This window comes from Colletes latitarsis, chromosome 7 (assembly GCF_051014445.1).
Source record: "Colletes latitarsis isolate SP2378_abdomen chromosome 7, iyColLati1, whole genome shotgun sequence".
Classification (NCBI taxonomy): domain Eukaryota; kingdom Metazoa; phylum Arthropoda; class Insecta; order Hymenoptera; family Colletidae; genus Colletes; species Colletes latitarsis.
The window spans coordinates 3,129,915-3,140,914 of NC_135140.1; positions in this window are offsets into that span (position 1 = coordinate 3,129,915).

An 11,000-nucleotide genomic window follows, 5' to 3' on the forward strand; every position below is an offset into this window, starting at 1 on the left:
AATCTCGGTTTTTCTTCGCAATCTCGTTTTTCTCAATTGCGTTATTACATAATCTCATGAAATTAGGCCGTTTATCCTTTGATTTTTTACTTCGACAGGGGGATTGTCTCTTTTGTTGCGTAGTACGTTGTTCTGTACTGTTAAAATCACTTATCTTCCACGTTCGTGTTATCCAATTTGAGATAGAAAAAGGTTGGTAATCATGCTGCGATAGTACTCACTATTCACTGAGCTATAATTTTGTCCCATTGTTTCCATTGAGATAACAATTGGTTGAAAATTACTTCCTCAAAACTGACATCACCTTGCAATTAAAGTCCAAACAGTAAATTTGCAACGTATGATAGGGTCTCTAGGCTTCAGTTTGTGCGTCAATTGAATTTTGTACTAATGTAAAATATGACAAGGAACAATCAAATTGTTTACCAGTGCTATCCATTGAAAGATGTGACACGAAATCTGGATAACCCTTTAGTTTGACCAAAGTCTTCTCTAATCGTTGGAGAACATTGGGTTTATATGCAATAATTGTATGCGAGCATTTCCAAGCTCAAAAGTAAGTTCCAAACAAACGTTAAAGAAAGACCATTGCGATTATGTTGTAAAAATTCACTAATCAAGAAAGAATTGCATCACTTTTTTTAGCGTAGAACATATTTCTGTACTTGATCGAATTCTGTTGTAAATGTTGTGTAAACCCAGTGGTCTCTGTTTATTAGAATGTTCTATTCGTAGATTTATTGTAACTTTTAAATATTTCGTACGTATATATTTATGTACACAGAAATCATGCGTTTAGCATAGACGTAGATCGTGTTAAGTACGTAGTGGCTCGCGATAAATATTGAACGAAATATTTGTTCTCGAAATCGAGCCATTGAAGTTTGACTCATCATTCGTTCACTTTGTATTCGTAATTATAAACAGTTGGAAAATGCAAGAGTGGGTGGAGTTCCACTAACATCTCTTGGACGAAATTCAAGTATTTCGGAAGTTCTGTCATTATTTAAACCAGGGACCAGAGTTGGGTAAATTTTATTCACGAATAACGAATAAAAATGTTTTATTCGTTCGTAAACTAACTTTCATTTGCATTTAATTCGTAAATTCATTGGTAAAAATTAGAATTCATTGGCGGATTTTTAAAACTACCACTCAGGCTACTAGCGAAATCGTGGGTGGAAGCTAGTTTATGGATGAATTTCAAACGTTTTTATTCCGTTATTCGCGAATAAAATTTATCTAACTCTGTCAGAGACTTACACCGATATTTTACTGTGGTCTTTTGTTTGTTTGTTTGGGTAACCCTTATAGAGATAGGGCTACGAAAATGACGTGATATCGGTTTACGAAAATACACATTTGTTTTTTTTCTTTCATTTTTTTTTTTAATACTTATTCCTTCTGTATAATTGTTATAAATTTTGTATAGATCATATTCATAAGCGTATGTATTCATAATGTTACATCTGTATCATGTATACAGTAATTCTTGGATGATCGAAACGAAATTATAATTAATAATTAAAATTCATTCGAATAACTTATTCGAGATGTTATTCGAATAATTTATTCGAAATTTTGTTCGAATAATGCCTAACTCTGCTGTCCATCTTCAATATTCAACAAAATCGTTAACTCAAAGCGACCACTTGTGGTTGTAAATAACAATTGACAGTAGTTGGTTGCCTTACATACAAAGAATTTTAACAGATTATCCATTGTTTTAAACGAAAAGGTATCGATACAGAATGTCTATCGAGAATCCATCAAAACTTTTGCACGCACAAAATATATGAATAGAATTATATTCGCCGAATATTCGAGTCACTAAATGTGTTCAAATATTTGAATAGAAAAATAATTGAACGTGTATTCCTAGCCCTGGTTGCGTTGAAGTAATGCGATTAACGCTCGCTATTGCTCCATCACGATCACTCTCGATCCTGTTTCACTTTCATCATCGAACAGTGCGTGTACACAGTAATCACGCTATGAATGCGTGAAAGTACATCACGTTTACTTCGAAAATTTTACACCCACTACTAAAGGGAATCGGACACGATTTCTGACGTCGTTTGGTATAATGTGATCCTGTGTCGAACATCCACGCATGACAATACCAAGGAAAAAATAAAATTTTTATTTTTCTTTTTTTAAATAAATTTTTGTTTTTTATGTATTCGTGAAATTTTTGTCACTTCGTTCTTTAGACATTTGTTTGTAAACTACCACAGATATCGCTTTGTAACAAAGTTCGAGGCCAAAATAAGACGAAAATCAAGAATACCAATTTGTTGATAGAGAATTAATAATTAAATTCAACAATTTCAAATCGTTCTGGAAAAATTATTTTCGGTTGCGGGGGTCAATTACAATCATTTTTTGTGAATACACATACCCCCGAAATCCTATCCACTTTCGAGAAAAAAAATCGGGTAGGTGCTGAAATTTTTCGGCGAAAAAAAATTTTTCAAATAATTCTAAAAAAATTATTTTCGGTTGCGAAGGTCAACTACAATCATTTTTCGTCATTACACATACCCCCGAAATCCTACACACCTTCGAGAGAAAAATTCCTTACCGAAAATCTAATTAGGTGCCTAAATTTTTCGACGAAAAAAAAAAATTTCAAATCGTTCTGGAAAAATTATTTTCGGTTGCGGGGGTCAATTACAATCATTTTTGGTGAATAGACATACCCCTGAAATTCTACCCACTTTCTAGAAAAAAATTTGAGAATGTGTGAAATTTTTCGATGGAAAAAAAAAATTTCAAATCGTTTTGGAAAAATTATTTTCGGTTGCGGGGGTCAATTACAATCATTTTTGGTGAATAAACATACCCCCGAAATCCTGCGCATTTTCGAAAAAAAAATTCAGTACGGGCGGAACTTTAAACGTTATTACCTTTTTAACGAAGCCTTCATCAATAAATTGGTATTCTTGATTTTCGACTTATTTTGACCTCTAGAATCCCCCATTAAAATTTTTCCCAGGTGTGGCCGAACACACTGTATTTTACGTTCAAAACTTGTTCAGAAGATAGGCTTTAAATTTGAGGTCCGAAAAGATTAATCTAGATATTGCATGAAATGAAACGCCAAGCGAAGGGTTGGTTTTTTCGGTTTGTGGACTACGGTATTAGTGAATAGTTTTCTTTTTTTCGAGACGGAAGTGAAAAACGCGCTTCCTAGTCTATGGAAGCATGAGTATTTCTGAGACTGCAGACGAATCCCTGGCGTTTGCCTCAGTGACGGCCAACGATCGTGGGAAGTCTCACCTGCGACCTCGTCTCCGACGAATCAATATTACACGAGAGTGTACGAATACACTGTGTTTCATGAATAACGCTGGAAGACTTCTATCAGAAGGATACGAATGTTACCTTGCCGCGTGTTTTTAAATGGATCATTTGTGGGATGCGTGCACTGCGCGTGATCCGCTAAGCGGCTTAGAATGGCCAAAATCCAATTTTTTCAATTTAATTCGATGAATTTTTATTATTACGAACAACCAACAATACCGATGGAATTTTATCGTTGTGTAACTTTTAAACATTAAAAATATGCTTCCACCGCGAATTTATGAATGCCTATATTTTAAATTTTATTCGTATATTACGTAAATTCAATTTGTGTCGCCATAAACAAAAGTTGAATCGAGTCACTAGTGCAAAGAGTTAATATTTAGAGAAAATGGTTCGACGACACCCCAGAGCCTTAACACTAGATTTACGGAAGCCGTCAATTTGACGGATGTTAGATTCCATATTTAAAATTGCAGAGTGCGTAAATGTTATTTTTTAACAACTTATGTTGAATTTGTTTGATGCAATGACATGAATACATATTCTAATTAAAAGAAAAATCGTATTTTAAGGTAATCGCCAACATGAAAGGTATCAATAAATATACGTGCGATCAATGCCCGTAAATCTAGTGTTAAACTTGAAAGCATTAGTCCATTCGAGCAATTCCATAATAAAATATAGCGTTTTGAACATGAAAATATAAATATTTAAATTACTTATCATAAGACATTAAAATACAAGTGTGTATTATACTTGTATCGTTAAGTTGGTAAGTAAGCATATTTTAGTTATTGCATTATTTATTCCACGCATAAATAGTGCAATGATAAATTTAAATTTTAGGAAGTGTTATAAAAGAATAATTGAAAATGGTAGAAATGTAACATTTTTTATATGCAAACTTATTCAATTGTTACGAGTATGCAAAATTTCAAATGCAACCTTCAGTTATATAGATTTTAGTTGTACACGTGTACTTGCACATATACAGGGTGTCCCACGCAGTTTGGGAAAAGCTATTAACTATAAAACTGTATCTCTAAAACAGTGATACAAAAAGATCAAACGGTAATCGAACTCGATAATTTTTATTGTACTATTCGGTACTGTTTTTTTAGTCTCTACAAAAAGGTATTAAGGTATGTATGCTCTAAACCTAATAGTTGTAGGTGAAAATCGATCTTTGACTTGACAGTCGATTGTAAAGTAACCGTGACTCATCTGTCGGTTGTAGATCCCTCTCTTGGGGAGAAGATGCTGAAATGTTGCAATACAGCTAAACAATGCTCGTTTCAAAGTAGGGAAATAATAGGATTTCATCGAGAGCCTCGAGTCTTCACACTAGATTGCATCGTGGATTTTAGATTCTTATCTACCTTCGCGTTTCATCTCCCCGTTCGTAGGATTTGTATTATACTGATCCGTTATAATTTACTTATTTAACCGTGAGTACCGAATTATATTCAGGAACGTGATATATTAATCTCTACAATCAATTTCATCAAATATCTAGATGAAATTGATGCGTTTAGCGATTCGTTTAACAAAAAAAAATGTAGTTCCAAATTACAAGCAACTTTATGTTGCGTACTACAGTGAAAACTCGATAAATCTCACTACTCCAGGTCCGGTCAGTAACACTTACGGAATAGGGGAATCGTTTTTCGAATTTGATTGTAGTTAAAACCGGATTTATCGCCCCAGTTTAAATATCCGTTATACGTTAAATATTTGAGTTTGCACAAAATTTGAAATTGTGTGTCAAAACGTGTTCAATTTCGAGTTTAAATGTCTCAGTGGAGGTGGGAAAAGGTATTCAATGGCACCCCCAAAACATGTACGTACTCGTATCTTCGCAAGGTCGGTGGATAGTACATTTATCGAACAGAGATAGCTAATGAAACCTTCTATCTCATAAGTGTTGCAGTTTCTGATCACTTACGGAACAGCGGAAGCGTTCCGTTTGAAAATAGCTATCTCCTATTCGATAAGTGTACCCAGCACCTCGTCGTTCTTTGATGTTTCCGAAGATAGAAAAGGACAGCACAAGATGGATAAAGAAAGAGAAAAAGACTCGCAAGTACAATATTTAATTCAATATTATGCTACCAAATATTTACCGATTGATATCGCGTTTAGTCTAATTTTAACCAGAAAAATCTCCCCCACGTGACAGTAAAATTTTTATTAACAAAAATTAAAAAGAAACTTCTGTACAGTAGTGTGGTCACACTGACAGGGGCATTTAAACGAAGGCTATGTTTTCAGTTACACTTCGTCTCACTGGTTTAAGGGGGATCCCCCTAGTGATGGGGATAAAAATGTATCATTTACGGAACAGCTCTCGAGGACATTTATCGAATTTTCACTGTACTTTGATTAAATTTAATTCATACCTATTTGCTCTACCTGTCCACTTAATTTTGTCCGCAACTGTAATTAATTTCGAGCACTTCTCTCTCTTTCCAGGCGACATTCCGACCATACCGTTGGATCGACAGAGGTTTAGTTATTGTTGCAATCTGTAATCGTCCGCTAAGGACAATCGAACAGGGCGTTAGCGTATCCCCCGGACAATTGGGTAGAGCACATTCCCGGTAAATTACAAGCACAAAAATGATCCGTGTGGGTCCAGTGGGGCCCACTGATGATGTCGCTTCGGAAAACGTCCCGAGAACGCAGCTGTCCAGGTATTTGCGTGCCCCAATTTTCACCCCGCGCGAACAAAACGCGAAGGGGACGGAAGGGTGGTGGATGAATGCTCTCTTTTGCACGTTGCACCCCTCGAAATGCGCCCTGCGGTGTAACGGAGCTCCGAGTTTCTGCCTTTCAATTAAATACCATTAATTCGATTCTCAGTTTTCAGGAAGACGAAATTGCTCCCCACATATTCGAGCGCATAGGACGTTATGGTTTCTTTTATAATTGTTCAGAAATTGAAGCCTGGTGCTAGACTCTTGGCCCTAGACTGTTTCGTAGAGACGATTACATCACTGTATAAACACCGTGTATCAATGTTTCTGTAGAGTGTACGACAAAACGTAAAGAAATACGATCCCTGTTGGCTAGGAGCATCCACGGTATGAATCGATTCTCGATCGAGATGAGCCTCGTAGTAATTCATCAGCGTGAACGTAATGTCGAGAGTAGCGCCTCTATTACAACACGAATCGAGAATTAATACTTTATTTGTGTGTCGCTCCAGCTGCGAGGATCAACACAAGTGCTACCCTCGTGACAAGAGGGTGCACTTAATGCGTCCCTGATACGCGAAAGGGACCGTAGGCGGGATTCTATGGTTTGCTAATTTTCACGGGATCACGGTACCGTGACGTACTCGTCGAGCCGATTAAGTTCAACGTGGGGTACTGAACTTTCGCGCCACCTCCCCTTAAACCGCTACATTTTTCGATCGAGATGAGAGCGAAAGGTGGATAGCGGTCCCTGAAAGCTTTGCAAATTAAAGGAATCAATGTCGGACCATTTAGCTGGACTCGACATTGTATTAGGTTGGCCAGAAAGGAGAAAATGTAATTTTGCAGTGTAGATAGCAACCAAATTCAGTTTAATTTTTGAGCGGTTACAATTGATAGTAGACACTACCTGTTGCCACAATATTTTCAAGATTTATTTTGATTTGTATCGTACACATTGTCTCAAAAATGGACGAGTTGAAAGATCATTTTCGTCGTATTATGCTCTATTATTTTAAAAAAGGAAAGAACGCAACCCAAACGGGCAAAAAGTTGTGTAATGTGTACGGAGATGATGCAATTAAAGGATGCGTATGCCAGACCTCGTTAAATTAGTGACACAATATTCTAGGGTTTAAATTACTACTCAGACACAAGTGTTGTTTGCAAAGCCGATGCAACAAGATAACATTTTCTGATAACGATAAGAGCAGGTGTATGGACACACCTGCGTCAATCGTAGATAAAGTTTGAACCACTTTTCATGACGCGATAACGACGAACCCTCGATCAGCTAAACACTAATCTTATTTAATATTTGTTCTTTATTGGCTTTTAAAATATAATTTGCAGAGATCGTAAAGTGTCATGACCCGCGATCAAAAATAAAAATATTGAATGTTTTAATTTCGTATTTCGTTCCATAGAATTCATAATAAACACTCTAATGTGTAAACGTCGTAACTTGATAACATAAATAACAGATTTAAATTAATAATCACATTCAAAGACGTATAAAAATCACACAAGCCTGAAGTTAACAGATAGCATATATTTATCTAGTATGTTTTTGTTATATTTAGAAATTATTATTTTTTTCTTCTTTTTGAAAATAAGTTTAAAGTAGCAGATATACAGGGTGTTCGGCCATCCCTGGGAAAAATTTTAATGACAGATTCTAGAGGCCAAAATAAGACGAAAATCAAGAATACCAATTTGTTGATGGAGGCTTCATTAAAAAGTTATTAACGTTTAAAGTTCTGCCAGTACTGAATTTTTTTCTCGAAAATGTCCATTGACCAAAAATGATTGTAATTGACCCCCGCAACCGAAAATAATTTTTTTAAAACGATTTAAAATTTTTTTTGTTCTTCGAAAAATTTAGGCACCTACCTCCTGTCGATTTTTCTTAAAAATTCGTTTTACATTTTTAGTAATTTCGTTTGACGCCCTATAGAAAAGTTGTCTAATACTTTTTTGTAGGTACCCATGGGCTCTACTTTAGAAAAAAATTTCAATGAAATATATTCATTATTGTAGGAGTTATGGATATTTGAAAATTGGACCATTTTTATGGGGTTCTCATTTTACGGGGTCAAGGATCAACTTTTTGATTATTATTAGAATTCCTACATATTCTTCACTAAAATACGCGTTATTTGCCTTTTTAAACATTAAAATCCTTCAATCCGTTCAGAAGTTATGACGTTTTAAAGATACGCATGAAATTTTGGAGTGACATTTTTGGCCTGAAATTATATTTTCGGTAAGGAATTTTTTTCTCGAAAATGGTAGGGATTTCGGGGGTATGCCCATTGACCAAAAATAATTGTAATTGACCCATGCAACCGAAAATAATTTTTTTAGAACGGTTTGAAATTTTTAAATTTAATTTTTTAATAACTTTTTAACGAAGCCTCAGTCAAGAAATTGATATTTTCGATGTTCAGCTTATTTTGGCCTCTAGAATCTCCGTTTAAAATTTTTTCCGGGGGTGGCCGAACACCCTGTATAAGTAGAGGAAGAAAAAAAGAGGACATCAGTCCAGAGAAGGCCGATTCATCCTGAGGGCTACGTGTATCGTCCCTAATTGTCCACAAATCGACGACCACCCTCGATTTCCGAACCGTTAAGTACAACCACCCCCGTGGCACCAGGGGCGTTCCGCTAGCTCCGTTCGAAAGGGTCCGTAGACAACAGGGTAGAATATGGATTCAATTACACATCATTGTGCCGCGGTGTCTATAAACAATGCTGTTTTCACAGCTGATAACGGCCCCACGTTGTGCTGCGGGTTGATGTCGTCAGAGGTACAGTGGCGGACGTACATACACATACGTACTTACGAACATGAAAATAATTATTACATTTTCATTGCCTCTATTCTATTATAGGAACTATTTTTTAATTCAGTTCACTTGGTTTCTTACGTATTTTATGTATATCCTAATCTTCCCTCGGTCTCTTTTTAGAAAATTCCGGTTAGGTCTGCATCAGGAACCAATTTTTGCTTTTATCATCCATTTCGTGGTCAGTTCTGGCTAGAAACTCGTAATATTGTGGTAGTAGTGTGAAATAATCGTTTACCTCGGGTCTCGATCTTTGCTTTAGAAAATTCCGGTTAGGTCTGGATCAGGAACCAATTTTTGTTTCAAATGTTTTTTTTATTGTTATTATAGGCAGTAGATAACGTTTTGACATAAATCTACTTACGAACACTACTAAAGTTCACGTTTACAGCATTTGTTTCGATCGTTTGGGCCTCTCGATCGGTTCTCGCTGAGAATTAAAACGTTAATCGCGAGTTTGGGCAAAAATATAATGCCCAATTCTTGAGAACGTTGTGGAATCAATAAATTTGAATTCTCAGCGACAGTCTCCCTCACAGTAGCAATATTTTCTTCTGTGGTACTACGTTCACGCGTTGGAGCGTATTGATCAATAACCGAACCAGTGCCTTCGAATTTGTTTACTAAAAGACGAATTGCAAGTTTTGTTGATCAAACCAAGCACCCATGAATCTTTGCAAGAGACAATAATGGCGTCACCAATGCCACTAAAGGCATAGGCTTCTTTTTAAAGATATTGTTCGCTGTATAATATAATTTTAGGGTGAACGATAAGGATTTCTAATAAAGGATCTGGCCTCTGAGTGGGGGAAAGTGAAGGAACCTATTGGTAAGAGGACCATGCTTCATCAAATGGCACTTACCCCACAACCTCGTGACGCTGCACATCTTTTTATGATTTTTAATATACGTACAAGTGACCATAACTGCGTTTAACCGTGCTCGCGGGTGACAATATCAGCGTTAGTGTGTTTGTGAATATTCGACGAGGAAGTAACAAACGTGCATACGTATAACGACCGCTTAACCGAGGAAATTTCAAGTCGAGGCGATTAAGAAGCAAGAAGTACTCGGACAGAAAGGTACTCGGTTCGATCCAAACAATATTGTACCAGTCGTATTGTAATTTCGAATCGACGGAGTACCGTGGAAAAACAAAGGCTCTCTCCGTTAACGTATCAACGTGGAGAACCGTGGAAGATAAAACGAAGGAAAGTTGGGTATTTCGCTGTGGAAAGTAACGAAGAGGGACCAACGGAGGACCATGCCGTGGGAAGAGTCGCAGCCGTCGCCGCCATTATTCCCGCGTCATAGAGCGTCGCGACGTCGCAATATCGACGTACCGCCCACAATTCTCTCTCTCTGTCCCTTCTGATTCTCTTCTCGCTCTCCCTTTTCCGACGAATTCTCTGCTAGAATTCGGTGGAGCTTCTTTTTGGATAGTCCGCCATTTTGCATCCTGAACTTCGTAGCATTTACTTACTATTTAATGGTTTATCGGTCCTTCGATGTAAAACTTTGGAAATTTGGATAACGATTAAAGACTCGGAGGAATATCGAAAATTTGGAAACCAAGAAAGTCGATGCACGGAAAGTTTAAAAATTTGAAAATTGAAACAACCAAATATTTAAATTATTTAATGCTCTGACTTGTCTAATTCCAAATAGTCTCTATTTCCAAATGTTTGGATTGCAACGAATTGTTCGGTAAAAAAATGAAAAATTCGGGAAAAATGAAAGAGGGGTGAATCGGAGACAGTATTGAATTCGAAGAACATATTAATTTATTTGGCTTCAATGGCAACGGTGTGACAATCATTCTGATACTTTTTCTTTTTTTTGCTTTTCACGTACAAACATATCTACTTACATTATTTACTTGTGACCGTGTTCTATATATACAAATGTAGCACGCGTTTACGTGAAATCTGTCGGAGAATGTGAGAACGATTTCTGAACAAAAAAAGAAATGTTATTCGTTGAAAAGATACAGATATTCCGACAGAATTTTCGTAAGTAGTTTTCTCTTTGTACAAGCGTCGGATCGCCGCGTTTTTTAGCATCGCTACAAACAAATTAGAAAAAATGTTTTTTTAACATAAAAATTTCTACGCGTTTCATGACGTATTTCGTTATAGACTAAATA